Genomic DNA, 24203 nt, shown 5'->3' with positions numbered 1-24203 from the left:
ACGAATAGACATTTCTCTAAACAGTATGTACACAAGCGTATATGTTCAACATTGTTAGTCATCAGGAAAATGCAAATCAAAACCTCAGTGAGATACCATTTCATACCCACTAGGATGGCTATAATAATGTTTTTTAAAAGGAAAATAGTGTTGGTTGAAGATGTGGAGAAACTGGAACACTCATGCATTGTGGGTGGGAATGTAACATAATGCAGTCATGGTGGAAAACTGTTTGGCATTTTCTCAAAAAGTTAAACCTATAGAATTATCCTGCAACCCAGCAATTCTTCATCTGTCAAATAGAAATATGTAATTATTTAACTCAAAAGTACTTTTCAGAACAGTATTATCATAAAAAAATTAGATAACATTACATGCCATCCTTCTAGCCTGTAGTAGAGGGTCAATAAATATTATAATTTCCCTGGGATGAGCATGCTTAGAGAAAATAGATTTTGATAGGGGATGAATGAGCTGGGGCAGAGGAATTCTCGCCTTTGGACTAAACCCGGACCAATCATAGAGGGCAGGTTTAGAATTGGGATAGGAAGATGAGTAACTGGAAACATGATGCAGTAAAAAAAAGCACAGAGTTTGCAGTCAGAAGACCTGAATTGCATAACTGGTTTTTAGTTTCTTCGTCTATAAATTGGTAGTGACTTTACATCTGGATCATGATATTTGTGAGGATGAATGGGAAAACAAATTTTTAAAAATATATAGTTTTAAAAGTTTGAAGAATGGTAGCCCTTGAGTTGAATGTCCCTTATTTACCTGTTGTCCCAGTGGATGGGTGCTTTAACATGAGCTCATGTCCCAAGAAGGTTGCTACAAATCTGGGGAGGAGGGCTTTCTAAATTGTATAAAGTATGACAAACTGGAGTCATGGCAGACACAATCCAAACAGTGTAGAGAATTAGAGTGAGTGGTTTTCCAATTCGTGGATGTCAGTCACACAGAGAAACCAAGAGCACACTCTGGTGGAGGCTTGTGTGTGACCCAGACCCTCACTGTGCTGAAAAAGTTGGAGAACCTTGGGCCATGCTGCCTGATCTCAGCTCATGGGGACACTTACTGAGGAAAGAAACTGTGGTAGTGTCCAGAAGGCACTGACTACATATCAGGAGACCTGCGGAATACCTACCTCAAACACTATCCCTACTTGGGATATGTGAGGGGAGATTCTCATTACCTTTCTCAGCTGGGCAATGAGGAGGAGGTGTCAGGGATTTCAAGAAGATATGGTTCTTCTAAACTCTAGGATGCTGTCACTCCTGCCATAACTTAAAGGAAGTGTTTGAGGAACAGAATGAAGGAGAGAAAGAAGTGCAATGAGATGTGTGGGTCTAGTGGAGGTAAGTGATACAGGACATGGTGAAAAATAGATCTTATTATAAGAACAATGGGAAGCCATAGAGCATCTTAGGCAGAAGAGTAATATCATCGGATTTCCAGTTTTAAGAGCCCAGTGGATTATAGGGGAGAACTAGTGGAAAAAGGGAGACTAGTTAGGGAGTTGGTGCAGTCGTCCAGCATGGAGACTATTCCTGTGTCCAGTGGTGAGGGCATGGATGAGGGTATTAGCAGTGAGGATGGTGAGAAATGGAGGAAGGGAGTCAATAGGACCTACAAGTGGTTTGGACATGAGTGGAAAGGAAAGAGTAATCAAGAACGACATCCAGAATTTTGTTTCAAGTACCAGGGTGGAGGCTGGAACATCTAATGGAGTTTAGAAACAAGGGAGCATGGATTTATCAAACAGCATTAAGTCTGGAGGCCTATAAATGGCTCCATGTTGCTGAAATACAACATATAAGGCAACGTGATTGGAGTAATCGATGAGGCTGAACATGCAGGAAGAGGCAAGATTATGGAAGGTCTCATACAATAGGATTTTCATCATAAAAGTGAATGGACCACTACTCCCCCCCCCCCTTTTTTTTAAATGGCAGCATGATGTTTGAGAATGTTCTCTCCGGTGATGGTGTAGAGTTTAGATTCTAGGAGAAAAAGCCACAGGGAGGGAGACAAGCAAGGAGGATGGATGAGAAGTCAGGATGACTAAATCCTCCCTGCTGAGCTACTTCTCTGAAATAAAATCATCCAGTACCTGACATCAGCATTCTTTTTGCCAAATCTCTTCATTTTGAATGCAAATTCCAAGATGTGCTTTCAGCTAGGGATAATTATCTAATTAATCTATTATCCACTGTGATTGTCTCATCTTCTCTCCTTTCTCCCTCTGTTGAGTGTGTGGCTTTTGGCGGGCTTGAGAAAGATATGACTCAATCGCCTGTCAGCACAGCTTTCATGAGGAGGAAAGATCATAGAAAAAGAAGCTCACTGTTGCAGGAGCAGCACGGTAATTGGTTACTAATTACTGAAATATTATGTCTGAAGGAGGGAAGGCACAAGCCTACTTTCCAAGGCTCCAGGTCATTAGCAAACTTGTTTGAGACACCCTACGATGGCCCGAGGAAACATCTGAGAAGAATGAGACCCTTAAACTTCCTTCTAAGATTCATTCATGGCTTTTGCATGATGTGCTTCTCACTCTCAAGCTTGAAGGATGGGCTTGAGACAGAGGAGCATCCCTCAACATTGCCATCCAAAGGAGGGTGTCGTAGAAGGAACCCCGCTAGTTCCCGGATGGCAGGGCAAAGGGCAGCAAAGAAAGGGAAGAAGTGAGCTGAGCCCTTCACTTTCTCAGAAACATTAACGGCAATCTTTCAAAAACACAAGACTAATCATGCCCCTTCTCTGCTTGAAATTCTCCAATAACTTCCCTTTCTCCTGAGAGGTCAAGATTCTCAATTAACTGACTTACAAGGCTCTCCACACCTCCTCTCCCATTGTTCATAGAGAAAGTCTGGCTGGGGTCAATGGGTGGAGGGATTGGAGGCTGTTCCTTCTTTCAGTGCATTGAAAGGACTGTAATTTCTCTCACCACCAGTATTTGTATCTTCAGTGTCTTATGCCTATACCAACCTCCTCTTCTGCCTGCCAACTAATTCTTCCTCACCCTTTTTCTTAGCTCAAATGCTCCCCTGATGGCGAGGCTTTCTCTTGCACCCCCCAAAAAAGCTGTGCTCTTCCATCGGCTCCTTTTTTGAAAGAAATGAATTCTATTTTTTTAAACACAGTTTTAGACTCAAGGGAAAGAAAATTAAAAGATAGTACAGTCTTCATATATCCCACATCCAGTTTCTTCTATTATTAACATCTTACATTCATACGGTACATTTAATACAGCTAATGAACCTGTATTGATACATTTTTGTTAACTAAAGTCTATAGTTATTCAGACTTTCTAAGTTTTACCCAAAGTCCTTTTTCTATTCCAAGATTCCATGTAGTACACCACGTTGTATTTAGTTGTCCTCTCCCCTTTGGCTCCTCTTAGCTGAAACAATTTCTCAGACTTTCCTCAGTTTTCACAAGCACTGCCCAGGTATTTTGTCAGATGCTCCTCTATTGGAATTTGATGATTTTTCTCATTATTAGACTGGGGTAATGGTTGTTTTGGAGGAAGACAAGAGTTGAGTGTCATTTCTTCACAACATATTAAGGTGTGTACTATCCACATGACATCACCATTAATGTTGATCTTGATCATCTGGCCATCGGGTGTTTGCCAGGTTTCTTCACTAAGGAGTTGCTCATTCTCTTCCTTTTCCAGGCTGTACTCTTTGAAAGTCACTATGCATAGAACACACCTAGGCATGGAGAGGTGTAGCCCATCTCCTTGAATGCACAGAAACTATATCCAGTTATTTAGGATTTTTCTGCATGGGAGATTTGTCTCACTCCCTGACTTATGTATGTAGGTATGCAAGTATGTATGCAGTCATTCAATCATTTGTTTATATCAGTAGGGACACATATATTTCTTTTATTCTTTGGCTTATAGTTCTATGCTACTTTATTTATTTTGTTGCTCATATTTTTTCATCTTTGGTCATGGCAAAGTTTTTCAGTTAGCTTCTCTGTCCCTTTGCAAACTTGTATTATTATAGGGTCCTTTGTGTTAGTTTGTTCATTTTGTATTTTGTTTTTGTTTTAGCACTTCCTTAATTTCTGGTGCAAAAAAATAGATGTTCCAGGCTCATCTTATACATGTCCTGCCCTTGTCCTAGAATCAGCCGTGATTAGAGAATTAGAGAATTAGAGAAACTAAGACATCCTAGTTCCTAGTTCCTTGTATTGGAGAATGGCATTAGAAACCAAGATCTCGGTAGTAGGTGTGCTCATTATTAACAAGGTGTCATTGCTTCTAGGCCTTTCAGCTGAAATGGCTAGAAAATAGACAAATGTATATAACCCATGTGTGTACACCTATCTGTGAATATGTCTATATTTCCCATCTACATTAAGCTAAACATGAGTTCACAATGATGTCTCCAATTCGAATCCATTACAAAATGGATTATCTACCCTCCTCCACTTGCCTTTCTGTAAACTCTCACTCTAACAGAAAGAAAACTGCCTTCCATTTCTGCCCATCCATTTACTTAATTGTTCAGTTCCAGTATACATGTGCAGCAGTGTCAGATTGTTGAACCAGACCCCTCTGGGGGACGCTTTATCAGTTACAGTGCAGTGCTTATTTACACTTTGTCTTTAGTCTTATAGAATCTAATCATTTCCTAAGCTAAGTCAGCACCTCTCCCCTCCCCTTTTCAAGTGAGGCTATTTCATAACTTTGTAACATAGTTAGATTCTTTCGTCATAACCTGCATTCCATCTTGAGATTCCCAATCTCCTAATGATTTTTTAAAAGTTTGCATATTAACTATTTGGAAAGATTACTATGCTCATAGAACACCCCCATTACAGTGTCATAGAGAATCATGTCACCACTCTAAAGAATCTACTATGCTTCACCTATTTATTTAGCTTCCTTAACCCCTGGAATCCCTAGGAAGGACCAGTCTTTTCACCACTACTGAAGTTATGTTTTATCCAGAATGTCACATAATTGGTGTCATACAGTGTAATATTTTCAAACTGGCTTCTTTCACTTAGAAATATGCATTTATGATTGGTCCATTTTTTATGGCTTGATAGCTCATTTATCTTTATTGCTAAATAGTATTCCACCTTCTGGATGTACCATAGTTTATCTATGCCCTACTGAAAGGTATCTTGGTTGCTTCCAAGTTTTGGGTATTATGAATAAAGGTGCTATAAATATCTGTGTGCAGGTTTTTGTGTGGGTATAAGTTTTCAGTTCATTTGTGTAAATACCAAAGAGCACAATTGCTGGATTGTATGGTTAGAGTATGGTTAGCCTTGTGAGGAACTGTTAAACTGTCTTCCAAATTGTACCATTTTGCATTCTCAACAGCAATGAATTAGAGTTCCTGTTACTCCACATCCTTATCAGCACTTGGTGTTGTCAGTGTATGGTTGTTATTGTTGTGTAATTGTAACCCTCATAATGGCTTTGTAGTGATATCTCATTATTGTTTTAAATATCTCCCTGACAACTGTTGTTGAACATAGTTTCATGTGCTACATGCCATTCTTATATCTTCTCTGGTGAGATGTCTATTCAGGTATTTTGCTCATTTTTTAATTAGGTTGATTTTTTTTTTTAATTGATGAATCTTAAGTTCCTTTGTGTATTTTTGATACAGGCCCTTTAAGACCTACTGGCCTGTGTTTTGTGGGGTGTTTTTTTTTTGGTAGGTTATTAATGATTGATTCCATTTTTTTTTAATGATATTTAGATAATATCTACAGTGTTGGTAACAATTTTCTTAACATTGCATTTCTTCTTGGTTTCTTCTTTTCCTCTATTTCTCTGCCACCTCTGATTTTAATTGTTTTCTCACAATCATTTTATATGATTCCATTTTCTCTCTTAATGCATCAGTTGGATTTCTTTCATTAAAAAAACTCTTTAATCATTGCCATAGAGTTTGCAATATACATGTTTACCTAATCTAAGTCTGTTGACTAACTAACTTTACATACTACTATATACTGTTTCATGTGTAGAGCAGATACTTTCTACCAGAGTATTTCTGGTTCCCCCCTCCTGTCCTTTATGTAATTGCTGTTATACATTTCACTTATCCATATCCAATACATTGTTACTATTATTACTTTAAAAAGTTATTTTAGATCAATTAAAGATATTAAAAGTAGATTTGATTTTACCTTCACTTATTCCTTCTCTGATGCTTTTCCACTCTTTATGTAGATTCAGATTTCTGACCTGTTTAGTTTTCCGCCGCCAGATAGAACTTCTGGTGATGAATTCCCTCAGTTTTTGCTTCTCTGAGAAAGGTTTTACTTGTTTTTCACTTTTTAAGGATAATTTAACTGAAAATAAAATCCTAGGTTGTTTTTACTTTCACCGAAGACTTTAAATATTTCACTCAATTCTGTCTTGCTTGAATGGTCTGATGAGATGCCAGCTGTACTTCTTATCCTTGTTTCTCTCTTGGAAGGATGTTTTCTTCTCTGTTTTTTTTTTTTCCAAGTTTTTCTTTTTCTTTGTGTTTTGTTTTATGTAGTTTGCATATGATACATGTTAATTATACCTAGAGATTGCTGGAGAAAGGACTCACAATTTCAGCTTGGTCTTTCAAGACAAATGAAAAGTCAGAAAAAGACATTTTTATTGTTTCTTTTGTGCTGTTCTTGTCTTTAGCAATTCAGCCCTTCTCAGAGCTCCAATCTCCACACGTGTAGCCTAAGACAGAAATAACAATGATACCTTCGAATAGGCAGTAGGAATCATTGCCTTTCTTGGGTAACAGGTCTAGAACATATTAACTGGTCTATGTGCAGTGTCCCAAATACCACAAAAAGACAGGCTCACAAAACACATCCTCCTACCAGACCTAGCAGGTCCTATAGACTCATGACACAGATAAAAAGGACAGCACTGAGATGCAGGGTTTGTCATGTTCTAGGTCTAAGGGAGACAGAAGGTTTCACTGCTAAAACTGAGGCCCTTGTCTTCTCTCTGGGACCATTGTGACATCCCCCAATGGTATACCTTGCTACTGCATTTCTCCCAATGTACCCTCTGTACAGAGTCCTTACAGAGTCCCTACCTAATGTGCCCTCATTCTTCTTCTGTTGATTTTATATAATCATTTTAATTTTCTATAGTTTTAAATGTGGCATATAAATACAGTAGTAAATGTATGAAATTTTTAATAAATAAATATAGATAAATCAGAGAGCTAAAAGTTCATTGATAGGGTGCATGATCAAAAAAAAAAGTATGAAGACCAACCACCTGCCCACAGCACTGCCTCTGTGTTGTGTGAAGTCCTCAGTCCTCACGTGGCCGACCTGACCTGGGTCGGGATAGAGCAGAGATTACTCCTTGTGTAACCAAGAGAGATAAAGATAGCTATGAAAGACCCCTTGCAAACGTCTCCTTATTACTTGTCCCTGGGGGCACAGCCTGGATCAACATCCACAATAGAGCAGCATTCCAAGTTTTCACTCTGCCAGTTTTTATTTAGCCATGAACAAGCTGCTTAACCACTCCAAGCTTCTGTTTTCTCACTTTTAGAATAGGAGTGGGGATGCCTGCCTTACAGCATCATTAGCTGCATGTGAACAAGCCATGGACATTAAAACTGAGGTTTGGTACCAACAATGAATGTTACTGTTCTGAAGTTCCACACCAACATGCAACAACAAAATATTTCATATAGTTTTTAACAAGAATGTTTCTGATGGAAAGTTCTTATTAGAGCACAGAATCACTTAGAAGAGAGTCTACCCAGGGCAAGATTTCTTTCTACAGAATTATTGAAAGATGATCACCCAACTTTGGTTGCATTACATCTAGTAACAGGAAGCTCCCCTCTCTGAGGGAAAGAGATTTCATTTGGGGATGGGGGGGTGGGTAGAATGTTATTTTATTAAGTAAAAATATCACCTCTGGTAATGTTTACCTTTTGAATCTATCTCCTTTGGACCACCCAGACCGTTTCACTTACCTCTAACCACAATCATGATACATCTTCACCAGTCATCTATACACATACCACTAAATTTCCCTTTTCCTGGGTAAGTAGGTCCAGCTCTTTCCAAATGTTCTGGTATGATATGATTGCCAGAAATCTTGTTATCCATCATAATCTGAGACATCAATGCATTTATCTAAGAATATGTGGTGCCTAGAACTGAGGATAATATGCTAAATTATTGTAATATTGTAATGTGTAATATGATCTATGAGGATATGGTCATGTAGTTCACTTTTATTATGAAGATGCCATGTTACACTAGTTACAAACTTTGTAGCTAATAATATACAATCATCCATCCTCTCACCAAACACCAAGAACCCCTTGCTGTGGATGTGGAAACAAAACGGACGCTCATAGAAGTTCTGAGAGTCATTCCCTATCACACAGATAAGAGAATATTATAACATAGGCCTCCTGACTGCCATTGGCCTCAACACTCAGTGAAGAGTAACTTCACCTGTCACCACTAGCTTGGGTCAGCTACTCTCTAAGCCATTTTTTCCACATAGAATGATGCCAGGCGAGTGCTCTGTTTTGAGAAATTGAGTCTATTGATTTTTAATATGAATGTAGATGTCTAAAATTTAGAAATACAGAATACTTAGATAGAAGAAACCTAAAGATTATATGAAAAATGACACACTTATGAATAAGTGACAAGTAAACTAGTCAAATGTCACATAGCCACTTAATCTAAAGGTGGAAATAGAGGCATGATCTTCAGATTTTCAACCCACCACTTTTGCCCAAATCATCCAGTGTATCAAAAAATTATGGATTCCTTTACTGATGCTGCATGAATTAGCAGACAGCCAAGTGATATTTGGGCCCACTTGAAAATATGGATTCCTTATAGTTGATAATTTCACCCCCAATACAGAGATCTATTATTTTACCCCACGTAATTTAAAAAATCACCTTCAACTCGGAATTACATAAATATTGAAAATTCATTTGTGGTGGAGAGATGGGTAATTGGACTGACTTTGGGATGTGGCACAAGAAGCAAGCCTGTCAGTTTGCTGGAAGACCAGGGTTTCCATAAATGCCTGCCTAGTCCAGACAGAAGTAGGTGCTGCTGCTGATTCTAGCTGCTATTTCTTTTTTCTTTCTTTCTTTCTTTTTTTCTTTTTTTTGTGAAAATATCTTAATGTGCTTTCCGTTGCAAATTACTCCTTTGGTTCAATGTTTCAAATTGTGGATTTTAAGAGTGTTACTTTTCAAGCTGTAATCAAAACTAGAAGATACTTAAACTTGCTACCTGCTATTTCTGTAGCTGTTTTATTCTAGTCTTCAAAGGAAGACTAGAAGGAATACCTAGGAGCTGAAAAATGTGCCCTCTATTTTAGCTCTGGGAACAACCTAATTCAATATGGCCATTTGGAAAAGCCGTGTGGCTTCGAATCACTAAGATGATTTTTTTTCTCTTTGGCCCGATTAATCTAACCCTGGGAACAATTCCACAGAACGAAAAAGCTTCTTGCATAATGATTTCCATTACAGCATTATATACAATACTGAAAGTTTGTCAGAGAATTCTTTCATAAATTATCTGATAACAACATATACATTATCAAAAAAGAAATGTTGAGAACTAGTCACGGCTGGTGTCTAGCACAATATCTTCCACATTGAAAGTGCTCAATATATGTTGAATGAGTGAACGAGAAGTTTATAATATAATGCTAAGTTTCAAGAATAATGTTATCTTGTGCGTGTGTCACTTGGTACCTTACAAAATGAGAGCATATATCCTTATTTTATTCTGGTGAGACACTCATAAATTTTGTGTGCATTTTGTTCAAAAAGTGTTTGGATAAATACCAAAAAGTTGCTAAGTCGTAGGTTATGTTCTTTGTCCATAAGGCAATAAACTGAAAATTAAAATTAAAATATCACCACAAAAAACAAACCAATGTATTTGTAAATGATAAAAGAAAACTCCACTAAAGTTTTGGAGCCAAAAGAACTCAACTTTAAATTAAAAATTATTTTGTAATAAAAACAATGAAAGAGTTGAATGGATCAAAATCAATTGGATGCTTTCAAGTCCTGGGTGAATATTTAATTGTATATCAACTATGAAATATTGAGAATGAATTAGCTAAGTATTTTTCTTAAGAAATAAGAAAATTTCTTATTTCTTAAGAAATAAGAATATAGCCAATTAAGTAAAACAATAGAAAACAATGAGTATGAACTAGTTAAGAAATTGTTACAATAAATTAAAACCAACTAGCTAAAGGGTCTATTAATGAAGCAAAAATTGATTCTATGAGACAAAAAAATATCAAAACTCATGAAAAATCTGATTATGAAAAATAGAATAAAATATATGTATATATACAATTATTACAAAAAAGGTTAATGAAAAAGTCAGGAAATAGTACAGAATTGAAAAGAATATTGTGTGTAATTTCATGCCAAAAATTGAAAATTTACATACAATCAACGCCCTATTTTGTTAATATAAATACACAAAAGTGAGTAAGAAAAAAAGAGAAAATTTGAATAGACCAATAAAAATAGACTAAAATAAAATTTGAATAAACCACTTAATGAAAATAGACTAAAATTTGTCACTAAAAATGTCCAGGACCAGAGAGTTTACTAGTGTGTTTCAGTAATCTATTATTATCATGTTTATAAAATTCCCTAACATGAAAAATATTTGAAAAACTCCAAACTTATTTTGCAATGCTGGACTAACCATGGTCCATGATAACAAGGCAGAATGCTAGAGAGAGATTGGGAAGAAAGAAGGGGGAGTGGGAAGGGAGAGGGAGAGGGGAAAAGAAAACAAAGGAAAATAAAAGAAAAAGAAGAAAAGAGAAGAGAAATCATTTGATCACTTTAATTATGAATATAGAGGCAAAAATCCTAAGAGGTTCATAGTAGTGCTCATATTGGATTTAATGTGGTGGATAGAAATAAGATAAGCAAGCAAATTCAATACTTTTTATGAACAAAAACAAGTTTGAAATATTTGAAGTGTAATTTTTTAAAAATTATGGTATTTTCATATAACAGATATGAAGCCATTATATGGAATTTGTTACAGCTGCATGTACTTACACAAAAAAGATTTTCCTTATAAATTATTGCTCAAAAAATGCAAGTTGAAGAACAATATATATAATATGATCACATTTTTGTTAAGAAAAATAGCATAGAAAAGAATATGTCTGTCTTCTGCTTTCTGTGTATGTGTGTATACATATACCAATGTATATAATTGTATGTTTACATGAATGCATGAATAAATGTGTGGATTTGTGTATGTGTGTGTCTGCATATTTAGGAAGATGTACTTCAAACTATAAACAGCAGTTAACCAGAAAATTGAGATTGGAAATGGACAAGTTTTTCACATGTTGCATTTTATAATTTTATATGATTAGAACTATTGTGATTTTTTCTTTTTATGTTTTGCTTTATTTTAAAAACATATTTTAAATTTCTGTCTTAAAAATCAGACTGTTCAATTTTATCACAAACCTGTAATTATATTACAAAAATGTAAAAATAATTCTCTACATAGTTGACCCTTGAACAACCATACACAGTTCCACATCATCAAATTTAACCAACCTTAAATCATGTAGTACTGTAGTACTTATTTATTGAAAACAATCCACGTATAAGTGGACTTGTACAAACCAACTCAATATACACAGGTCAAATTTTTATAAATTTAAATGATCTGATTTGAAATTATGTAATAAAAAATATTCTCTGAGACTCACTTTATGAAAAAAATTCGAAAGAAAATGTGAATCAAAACATACCTTTTGAAGTCCACCAAGAACCACATACTTTCAGAGCAGGAACACATGTGCACTGCAAACTTTGACACCATGAGCACCCAGCGGAGCTGGAAAGGAAACATGTCTGTCATCCTCTGTACCTGTGAGCCAAGCTGTAGAGCTTCAATGATGCTGCATTTTAATATATACTGATTATAAATAAAACTTCTTAGGAAAGCACAGAAATCTGTGGTCCATAAGCCAAATTCAATCTTCACCTGCTTTTGTAAATATGTTTTATTGGAGCAGAGCCATGCCCATTTGTTTGCACAGTGTCTATGGCCAGTTTTGTCCTACCTTGGCAGAGTTAAATAGAGACTATATGCCCTGCAAAACCTAAAATATTTACTGTCTGACCTTTCACAGGAAATGTTTGCCAACCCCTGTCCAATAGCAATGTACCCACTCATTCATTAAACTGCTACTGTCTGACTTTTCACAGGAAATGTTTGCCAACCCCTGTCCAATAGCAATGTACCCACTCATTCATTAAACTGCTACACTATTGTTAATGCAAAGCCAGTAATGATAATGAAAATGCACCACCAAATCCAGTTGGAATGGAAGCTACATGGAGAAGGCAAACCACATTAATATATGCACTGTTGATTTAGCGAAAACTATTCTGCCTGTATTAGAGATAACGCTAAGTGTTATGGTCTGAATATTTGTGTTCCTCCAAATTCATATACTGAAACTCACCACCCCAGGGGATGGTATTAAGAGGTGGACCCTTTGGGAGGTGATTACAGTTAGATGAGATCATAGGGGTGGGGCCCCTGTGATGGGATTTGTGCCCTTATAGGATGAGACAAGAATGTCTCTCTCTGTTTGTACACACCAAGAAGGCCATGTGAAGACATAACCAGGAAGAGGCACCTCACCAAGAACCTGACCATACTGGCACCCTGATCTTGAACTTACAACCTCTTGGAACAGAGAGAAAAAACTATTTGTTAAGTCACCCAGTCTGAGGTAATTCGTTACAATAGCTTGAGCAGACTAGGACACCAAGAAAATTATAAAGCAGCTTTAAAGCAAAAATCGATGTAATAGTTACAGATATATTTAGTCTGAAAATATAGACCTCTGTTCTCATTTATTCCTATGGAAAAATCAGTTTTGATTGTGCAAGTCTAGAACAAACATTAGGATGTCACCAGGCCCAAACCGCTAGCACATAGTGTGGCTGCCAGCCATCCCTCCACGGAGCAGCTGCTCTGGGCCATGCACCGTGATCTGGCCCACAGCCAGGTGAGCTTGCTGCTACACCTCACAATGTGGTTGGGAAAGCAAAAAGACAAAATTATCTTGCTTTGCTGGATTTCCTTGTAAAATTATACATGGCATGCTTCCATAAATCTAATTTGATTAAATGAATCTCCTTTGACAATCCAGGATTAAATTCCTTTGTTAAAGCTGTTATTTCTTTCTGGAATTTCCTCCCAACCTTCTCCACAGAGAGAAATCCCCAAAGCATTTCAGACCCAGCTCGGGGTTACCTTCTTGGAAGCCTTTGAACAGCTCGTTCCCCAAACTCAGCTGTGGCTTCCTCCTGGGTTCTCTCAGGGCCCTGCTGAAGTGTTGCCACCCACCCACTTCTGCCTTACCCCAGACTATGAGCATCTTGAGGTGGGACCCCAAATTGCCTACAATAGTCATTTTAATACTATTACTAATACCTTAGGGAAATGTGCCCTCAAAATAACTTTTTATTATGACCCCATCAATAATACAAATAATCTTAAAATGTGAATCTCAACCTTTAATTTATCTGTTCTTTGAGAACATTTAAATGTTTGTACCTCTTTAAGAAAATCCACTTTGGAGTAGAAGAGAATTTATTTCATTTTCTCTCAATTGTTAATTATTTTTTGTTTTGTTGTTTTTGGGGGGGTTTGTTTTTGTTGTTTTGTTTGTTTGTTTTGTTTTTTGGCCATACCACCACAGCATGCGGGATCTTAGTTCCCTGACCAGGGATCGAACCATGCCCCCTGCAGTGGAAGGGCAGAATCTTAATCACTGGACTATCAGGGAAGTCCTCAATTGTTAATTGTAATTGTAGGAAATTTGGAAACAACAACACTTATTTTAAAATATTATTCAAGTCCTACCACCTAAAATGACTGCTCTTAAAATCCAAGTGTGTTATCTTCTATTCCTTCTTTGAAGTGTAATCACTTACACCCTATGGCCTTTAGAGTATATCTAAGCTTCCAAGAGAATGCATACTTAGGAGTATTGCTGCATTTATATTAAATAGCAAATATGTCTGATGGATTTTTTTTCATCCCATCAAGTGATCTTGTTGCATCTAGTCAAAAGTTGTCATTGATTTCCTTTCTCCTGGATGTTTCTGAGCTTCAGGTTATAGATTTATATTAGCTGTTTGCTTTTCAGTGATGTTTGTTAATGAATTGCTGTAAGTATGCCATGTACCCATAAAAGGAGTATTTATGGCGTCCTATGGTAACCTCAAATCATCCTTCTTGTGTAACAGTCCTTTCTTCTGGCTTTAATTTTCCTCTTTAGAAAGCACATCTTTTGGAAGTTGATTTAGTGCAGGTCAGTTGGTGATAAACACAATTATTGTGTGTTTGAAAATGTGCCATTGTTTTAAAATGGTAATCTCTCTGGAGAGAAAATTCATGATTACCGATCATAATCTCTTAGTTCCTTAACAATATTTAAACCATAAAGTAGAAACTGGAAATTATAAAGATAAATCTACTCTACAACTACTACTAATTTTGCAATTAGTGCAATTGTTCCTTTGTAGGCAATATTTATTTTCTCTTTCATTGTTTTTAATACATTTTTTCTCCAGCTTTAATGAGGTATAATTGACAAATAAAATTGTAATACATTTAAAATGTACAACATGATGATTTGATATATGTATATGTTGTGACAGGACATAGAGTTAATTAACACACCCATCAACTCACATATTTTAGCTGTTTTTTTTGTTGTTTTAAAACACTTAAGTTCTACTCTGTTAGCAAATTTCAATTATACAATACATTATTATCAACTGTAATTGCCATGTTACACATTTGATCTTAAGACCTTATTTATCTTATAACTTAAAGTTTGTACCTATTTACTAGCCTCTCCCTATTTCCCTCAACCCCCAGCCCCTGGCAACCATCATTCTACTCTCTGTTTTTCTGAGTGCATCATTTTTTGTTTGTTTGTTTAATTTCACACATAAGTGAGATCATACAGCATTTGTCTTTCTCTGTCTTGCCTATTTCATTTAGCATAATGTCCTCCAGATTCACCTATGCTGTTTCATATATCACATTTTATTTTCTTTTTCCATCCATTGGACTACAGACATTTACATTGCTTCCATACCTTGGTTATTGTGAATAATGCTGCAATGAACATGGGAGTACAAATATCTCTTTGAAATCATGATTTCATTTCCTTTGGGTATATATACCTAGAAATGAGTCTGCTGAATCATACTGTAGCTCTGAGTTTAATTTCTTGAGCAGACTCCTTATTGTTTTCCATAGAGACTGTACCAAATTACATTCCCACCAATAGTATACATGGTCCCTTTCCTCCACATACTCACCAGAATTTATCTCTTGTATTTTTGGTAATAGACATCCTAACATCTGTGAATTGATATCTAATTGTGGTTTGCATTTCCCTGATAATTTGTGTACCTGTAAGCCATATATGTCTTCTATGGAAAAATGTCTATTCAGTCCTTTGTTGATTTTTCAATTGAGTTATTTGTTTGTTTGTTCTGCTTTTTAAGACTGCTTTGGCTATTGACAGTCCTTTGTAGTTCCATACAAATTTTAGGATTTTTTTCTATTTCTGTGAAAATACCATTGGAATTTTGATAGAGATTGCATTGAATCTGTAGAGTACTTTGAATAATACGGATATTTTAACAATATTAAGTTTTACAATCCATGAACATGGGATATTTTCACTGATATAGAATTCTGGATTGCCAGATTTTTCATTTTTTATCATTTTAAAGGCGTCATTCCACTATTTTCTGGAATTCATGGTTTCAAGTTGTCAGTCCCCTGTATACAATGCATCTTTTTTTTTTTCTCACTGCATTCAAGATGTTTCTTTTACTCTGGTTTTCAGTAGTCTAACTATGATATGTTTAGTCTTGTATGGTGTGTGTGTGTTTGTGATTTTGAGATTTGTATTTATACTCTTTGAAGTTCCTTGAGCTTTTTGAAACAGTAAACTTTTACTTTTCATGAAATTGGGGACATTTTTAGCCATTATTTCTTTGAAAAATTTTTTATGCTAAATTATCTCTCTTTACTCCTTTGGAGACTAGTTACTCATAAGCAAGACCATTTGATATTGTCTGACAGGTCTATGAGGATCTGTTCACTTTTACAGAATATTTTCTCTGTCTTCTTCACATTGGATAATGTCTATGAATCTATTTCTGGAAACAGCAAATGATGGCATACAGGACAATCCTAGCCTACAATGTGTTTTCATAGATAATGTGTTATTAGAGCACAGCCATATACATTTATTTACATATTGACTACAGCTGCTTTCTTTAGTAGTTGAAACAGAGACTATATGGACCACAAAACCTAAAATATTTGCTATCTGACCCTATTCAGAAAAAGTTGCTGACCCTTCAAATTCTCTGACTTTTCCTTGTGTTACCCCCATTCTGCTATTAAGCTCATCCAGTGGGGGTTTTTTTTAGATATTGTAATTTCCTAGTTCTAAAATTTACATTTGATCCTTTTAAAAATATTTTCTCTCTTCTGAGATGTTGTCTTTTCATTCATTATAAGCATAATTTCTTTTACCTCGTGGAGCATAGTTATAGTAACTATAACTATATATAGTATAGTTTTAAGACCTTTACTGATAATTTCAACATTTGGGTTATCTCGGGATTGTTTTATATTAATTATATTTTCCTTTGAGAATGAGTGATGTTTTGCCAGTTTTTCCTTTGTCAAGCAATTTTGGATTGTATCATGGACGTTGTGAATTTTATGTTCTGTAGGCTCTGGATTTTGTTATATTCCTCCAAAGAGTGATAATATATTTTTACTACCAGACAATTAACTTGCTCAGACACAAATGGCAAACTTTCACCTACCTCCAGGAACCATGGTTCAAATCTCACTTCAGTACTTTAAGATGTATCTGTGGGCTGTTTTCTGTTTGCCCTGTGAATGCATGGTTCAGGGTCAACCACAGACTTGGGCAGAGTTCAAACACAGAACATGGATCATTTCTTTACTAACTCCTGCACAGAATTCCTTCCTCTCTGGTGGCTATGGTTGTCCCAGGACCTGTCTTTTGATTTCTCAGGCCAGAAAGATAGCAGCCTATCAGAGTATAAACTCCCTGACACTGTGCAGCCACTATGACTTATTCTTGGGTCAAAACCACAAAAAATGGGAATGTACCACAAAATGCTCCCTACCTCCAAGATTATATTCCCATTAAAAGGTTGCTCACTCTTCAGAACTCTCTTGTAGTGCTTCTTATACTTTGCACAGATTTTATAATTGTTAAGTGTGGCATTGCCAGACTGCTAAGAGTTAACTCCATTGCACCAGAAGTGCTATTAAATTTAATGTAGATCCTGATACTTTGGAGTTTAAGTCTACTTTCATACTATTTATTTCATTTCGTTATTTTTATTTTTTCTCATCATTTAGGTTGTTCTATCATCATGATCATCATTATTATTTCATTTCTTCCTCATTTAGCTTGTTCATTATACAATCTTTTCTATTCATTTTAATTAGCCTAGAGATATAATATGCCTCATCAGACCCTCAGGACACTCATATACTCATTCTCTTACCCATACTTTTGGCCAGTTTCTTCTTTTGAAAACACTTTTCCACTTGGATGCCATTTTCTTATTTTCCTCCCATCTGGTCATCCCTTTTCGGTCTAAACTGATTCCCTGTCTTCTTCCCATCTTCTGAATATTGAAATTCTACAGGTCTTAATCTCTGGCCCTCCTTGCTTCTCTCTCTGCTCTGTCTTTCCATGTAATCTCATCTAGTTTCTTGCTTTATATTCCATCTCTAATTAAATTCTTCCAATTTTTTTCATTTTGAGCCCTGATCTCGCTTTTGAGTACCAGTCAGATATCTAACAGCCTACTCAATATCTTCATATAGATATTCAATAGGTATGCCAAGTTTATCCTCCCTGAAACACTGGGGCACTATATTATAGTTGTTAAAATCATAGACTATGAAGCTAGACTCAGCTCAATTCTTGTATGTCACTTAGTAAACCTGGGACAATAGGCAGTATACTTTACTCCTGTATGTTTCTACATTTGTAAAATGGGGAAAATAATAATAGCATCTAACCCACAGGGTTTTTTTTGGTAGGGATTAAGCAAATTATTATTCCTAAATCAATTTAAATAGTTGCTTGTCTATAGTAATAATTACATCATATTTTACTATTTTTATTTTATTGTTATTATTACAAGCGTTCCTTGTTTTATTGCACTTTGCTTTATTGCTCTTTGCAGATAACTGCATTTTCCACAAATTGAAGGTTTGTTAAGCTGCATTGAGCATATCTATCAGCACCATTTTTCTAACAGCATTTGCTCACTTCGTATCTTTGTGTTACATTTTGGTAATTCTTGCAATACTTCAAACTTTTTCATTGTTGTATTTGTTATGGTGATCTGTGATCCGTAATCTTTGATATTTCGATTTCAAAAAGATTACAACTCACTGAAGGCTCAGAGGATGATTAGTATTTTTTAGCAATAAAATATTTTTTAATTAAGGTATATACATTGTTTTTTATACATAATGCTATTGCACACTTAATAGACTATAGTGTAAACACAACTTTTATATGTACTAGAAAACCAAAAATTCATGTGACTAGTTTTATTTGCTATATTAGCTTTATTGCAATGGTCTGGAACTGAACCCAAAATATCTCAGAGGTATGTCTGTATTATTAATTTCATCAGCATGTCCCCATTTGCTCAGGACAAAACTTTGGAGTTACACTTCACACCACTCTGTCCCTGAACCATTCAATCCACGACACATTTTTGTGTTATGCCTAATTATGCAAATTATGCCTAATTTGCCTTTTTAGAGTACTTCTACCTCACTATTTCTCATCTCTCACCTGGACAATTGCAGTATGTCCTCATTGCTAGTCTCCCTGATTCTCCTCTTGCCCTCCTACATTCTGTTCTATACATGGATGTCATACTTCCTCTTAAAAATGTAAATTGTACCTATTTAAACCTTTCCATTATACGTAGAATAAAATCTAGCGGCTTTGACAAAGTGGGTGGGGCTCACGTCAGCAGCTGTCTCAGCCTCCACCCACGTTCCCTTAATCAGCTCTCCAGCTCGTAAGCTAAGTCAGCTGCCTTTTGGCTGGCCTCTACTGGGCCAAGAGTCTTTGCACTTGCTGTTCTTCCCTGACATGTTCTTCCCCAAATCATCACCAGACCTGCCTGTTTCCAGAGATTCCGGTCTCTGCTTAGATGTCTCCTCCTCAGAAAAGCCGTCTCTGACCATCCTATGTTAAACTCTTCCCCTACATTCCAATGTTCCATTTCATTTGTTTGGTGGTTGCTTTGTTTACTACTGTTTATCATTGATCTTCCATCACTAGAAAATAATTTCTGCAAGAGGAGGATCATTGACTATAGCATTTAGTCTTGAGACCCCATATTTAAAATAGTACTCTTACATATTAGGCTTTCAATAAATGTATTTTGGATTAATAAAGGCCCAGATGATAAGTTGTGATTATTTAATTTTTCCAAAAAAACATAGGAAGTAGATAATTCTATCTACATATTAATGATATGAAGTTGAAAATTCAGTGGGTAACTGGTGCAGGGGCATAAGTTTGGTTATTTATGGAGTCGAATTGATTACAATATGAATTTTTTTTGTTTTTACTGTTCTACCACTCCAATGTTCCCTCTTTTCCTTGAAGGATAACTAGGATTTATATGTGGGGAAATAAGCTTGGGATTGCTCAAATAAGGATAAGAAACATCTAAAATTCATGAAAATGTTTCCCTACCCACAAGAAAAAAAGGAATTTCTTTAACTGACATTTATATAATGCATATTACCTAGAGTTTTTGCACTTAGAAGTAGTAATTCATTTAGCTCAGATAACAAACACATGAGCTTGGTACTACTGTTGTTCCAATTTTGCAGATGAGGAAACTGAGATACAAATTAGTTACATGCTGTCAAGATTCCCTGAGGTGGTCCCAGGCAGTAGTACATGGAAAATGGTATATCAGAGATTGTGATTCCAATCAGAAAGATTTTCTTAGTTTAGAAAACACAAAGTTGACTTTGAAGGGCTAATAGAAAAGAGGGAACATGTATCAAAATTAGTTTTTGTAAAGTGCCATTCAAGTGAAAATCAGTGAGGGGAAACAATTTGTATTTGAACTCAACTTGGTATTCTCTGCAACAACTATAGCGTCTAACTCTCTTTCTCTTATTACCAAGCCCAGCGCGCAGGACTGCGATAGTGCAGGGCCACATCAATCCCACAAGCCCAGAGATGAGTCAACTTGTGAATTAAACCAGGTACTAGGCTATGCACCAAGAGAAAGGAAATCATAAGGAAGTCCAGCATAGCACCCACATAAAAGTGAGGCCAATGGTTATATACTGAGGGGCTGATCTAAGCATCCTACTCTGAGCCTGTAAGATGGTGAGAGTATTCACATACATGCAGCAATGAAAGAGCATTCTAGAACAGGAAAATGTGTAAGCAAAGACTGGAAAGTGAGGCCATGTGGTATATTTTAGAGGTACAGCCATAATGTAAAAGTTGTAACATGAAAGTTGTAATAGTGTAATGTGAAAGTTGCAGAGAAGTGTCACAAGAGCCAAGATGGGAAAAGTTGTGTAGCTTTACCTGTCATCTAAGGCATGTCAATTTCACTTAATAAATAAAAGGGAACCAACATTAGTCTACACCTAGTTGACCTTCATGCTCAGATCTTCCTATGCCACGTACATAAACAGCACCATTTCACCCTGGTCCCCAGTCTGAACCTTACTTGGCTTTATATTGTGCCAAAACAAGTCATTCAATAGAGCAAAATTCAATAAAATATAACCATCTGCTTTTGTTTAAATACAATATGAACAATTAAATTATACTGGAATTTTCCCTGAATTTCCCTCTTTGGGATAGTCTTTAAGCAACCTATAGACGTGTATAGTGGTTTGATAGTATATCATGCCCAGACTATGTTTATATTGGATCAAAATAGACATTAAGGGAGGAAAAAATGTAAAGATCCTAGTGTTTGATGTATCTAATGCAAATACTCCATCTCAGGGTCATAACTTTGTAAGTAGGAAATCCTACAATTACTTTTCCTTATACAACCAGTAAGTATAGAGTTAAGGCAGCTGCTTGAACATTTGTCCACCAGGATCTGCAACAGGACATAAAAGGCAGGTCAACATAGGAGGCCTTATAGCAAGGGCACATAGATAACGCACAGGGCACGTCATCATCTCAGAAATGGAAATACCATGAAAGCTCTGGACAAACATCTAAACTCAAAAGACAGCTTTAATATAAGTGCATAGTAGATATCTAAGAATGTGATGCTTCATTGTGCTTGCTCTTGGATTATTGTGCTTGATTTTGGGTCACTGGCAAACTGCCACATGTGAAGAAGAGACCCCAGATATTGAAGGGATCTGGAAAACATCTTTATCTTTTTTTTTAATGACTAGAATTTAAAACATATTTTAATGAGAACACTTTCTCACCATCTTTACATAGAAATGACTTGCACTTTTTACTCTGAAGTTGCGAGGCCATCAGGACTTCTTTTCTTCCTGGTGCTCAGGGTTCTGAAGCCAACCCCCCCCCCCCACCCCATCAGTTCCCCAGTGCTCTTGAGGCACGTGTTGGACATGTCCTCCTCCACTGGGAGAACTCGTGGCAGCTTCAGGGGCTTGATTCCTATCAAATGCTTAACCGCTTTCAGTTTTGCATTCACCAAAGGGATATTCTTGTGAACTTAAGGAGTATGTGCTTTTTGTAACCCAAGCATCCTTATTAAATCTTTCTCCCAATAGGGATGTCTTTCTGTACTTTTTATTCTGGTAACAATATGCAGTGTATGAGGTTGCTGTGGATCCCCACCACCTTTTTCATGACCTTCAGGTGAAGGCTGAAAAACTTCGTCTGGAATTCTTGACTTCGTCAATCTGTGACAAATCCAATCCGTACAAAAAGAGGCTCCACACCTTTTGTCACCATTGATAGTGTGCCTGGGGGGCTCTGAACTATTGAGCGCAAAATCCCTGCCATGAGTGTGGTGACTGTTCTTAGAGATGGCGACTGCTAAATGTCTTTCCACCTGATGGGGAGTAGACTTCATAGAGGATACTTAGTGTGGAGGAGAGAACATTTGGGTGGGAGGTGGTAGAAGTCTTCAAGTAGAAATGGTTTACACCAGGGAGTAAAAAAGCATCACTTCAATTTTCTAAGGAGGGCGCCTTGTCAGTTGGAACTCTTCTAGTTTAAATGCAAATTTTGAAATGTAATGAGGTCTGGGGTGAAATTGAAGCAGGAGCTACAAAACTGCTTGGCAGGACATTGGAAATGGTTACATAGAGTTGTACATCCAAGTCAGTCAAATCTTGTGGCTTTGGATTCCAGGTTCTCTTAAGTTCTATATTAGTGCTATGAGGTAGGTCATCTTAATACCATACTGCTTTAAAACTCAGCCTCAGAACACTGTACTTCCTGCTGAAAATATCAATAACCTCCTTCAAAGAGACATCTTGATTTTGCTAGATGCTTTTTCAGTGTTTGGCAGCTTGGTAAGCTTTTTATTAGTCCACTTATTGTTTATTTTGCATTGTTTTGTTTTAAGCACAGAAGGGTGAAGTACTCAACTGTGTGTTTTAAACTTTAGGGCTATATCATGTTAAATCACAGATACCCGGCATGGCTGAGTAAATGTTTACCTTTCAGAGCTAGCCTAAACAAAGAAAAACAACTGTCCCAAATAGTTTCTTTGCAGAATGATAACTAAAGGCTCTCTTTGCTGAAGTCTTAATCTTAATCTTAAATATTTGCTGTCCTAAATTAAGGAAAGTTATGTCTGTAGTCTTATTATCTGTTTTTCTTCATGCTCATCATAAATGCCAAAGGGTAATTCTTCCTAGAAAAATCAATCTTTTGTGATAACATGCAATGTGTTTTTAATTAATGAAGCTGCTTGATGCTGGCAGACTATAAGCATCTTATCGTCACATGCTGGGGGAATTCATGCAGGGTCCTGTCTGTGCATGCTGAGCCCTGGAGCCAAAGAAAAATCTCCTGTCATTAACTGCTCTGCTTAGCTAGCCTACTTATTAAGAACCAAGCCATCAGTCATGCTGGATAAGCATATCAAGATATAAGGAGACGCCAGAAGCTGATGAAATATTTTGGCGAGAGCAATGACCAGTTTTGTTATAATAACTTGTGGTTCATCTCCAGTGTTTGGGGAAAAAAAGTCATTTGATATTGCTCAATATTCTTGGGCAAAATGTAACTGTCATCTGAACCCAGAGGTAGAAAAGAAAATTTTCGTTTGTTTGTTTTGTTTTGAAGGCGAAAAATGGTCTTTCAATTGGGGGACAGAGGGAGAGCCTTGAGTTGAGTCATTTTTCCTTTTTAATGGCCCTAACGCCTGGTACAACTTACCTGTCCTCTCCAAGACTCTGTTTCCTCCACTGGAAAATGAGGCTGAGAGTGCCCACTTCACGGTGAGTACATGGGATAAAGTGTTGAGGGCACATTGTAGACTATAAGGACAAAGATGTTGTTACTCCTTCTTAAAGTTATGATTATTTTATCCTCATAGAAAATTTCACCAAAGTGAGAGCTGGAAATAAACATTTCTAAATATTCATAAAAAGAAAGATATCATTATTCTCACTTTTCAGATTCCCAAACTTCAGGTTTTAGTATGAAAGCCTGATCAACAAAGCCTCCTTTCTTTTTCCCCTGAATGTTGCCCAAATAATATGTAGGCATGAAATGCAGGGAATTTTTTGATAATGGAGCAGAGAGGTATTTATTGTTTCAGAAAGCACTTCCTGAAAACATTTATAACCATGGAGCCAATAAAATGAGGGGTTCATAGATAAGTATACTGGAAGGAAACAAAGACCATTGCAACACATAGTGAAACACCCTGGAATTATTCTTCCTTGTATTCTTAAGCATAATTTTTACATTAATATAAAGAGTCAAAATAAAAGTTCCCTTCTGGGCTTACACAATACCCAGCAACTGACCAATTAGAGTAAAGAGAGCTCAAACTAATTGTTTTAAATTATATGAACATAGCCCAGGTTGACTT

At 36.4% G+C, this 24203-nt stretch overlaps 1 pseudogene; it reads right to left on the bottom strand.

The window, feature by feature from the left end:
• Window positions 1-21660: 21660 nt before the first annotated feature.
• LOC137768287 (large ribosomal subunit protein uL30m pseudogene) lies at window positions 21661-23637 on the bottom strand (annotated as a pseudogene).
• Window positions 23638-24203: the final 566 nt, after the last annotated feature.

Source organism: Eschrichtius robustus, chromosome 8 (assembly GCF_028021215.1).
Source record: "Eschrichtius robustus isolate mEscRob2 chromosome 8, mEscRob2.pri, whole genome shotgun sequence".
Classification (NCBI taxonomy): Eukaryota; Metazoa; Chordata; class Mammalia; order Artiodactyla; family Eschrichtiidae; genus Eschrichtius; species Eschrichtius robustus.
Note: the sequence above shows the minus strand (reverse complement) of the source record. Positions and strands in the feature narration are given on the sequence as shown.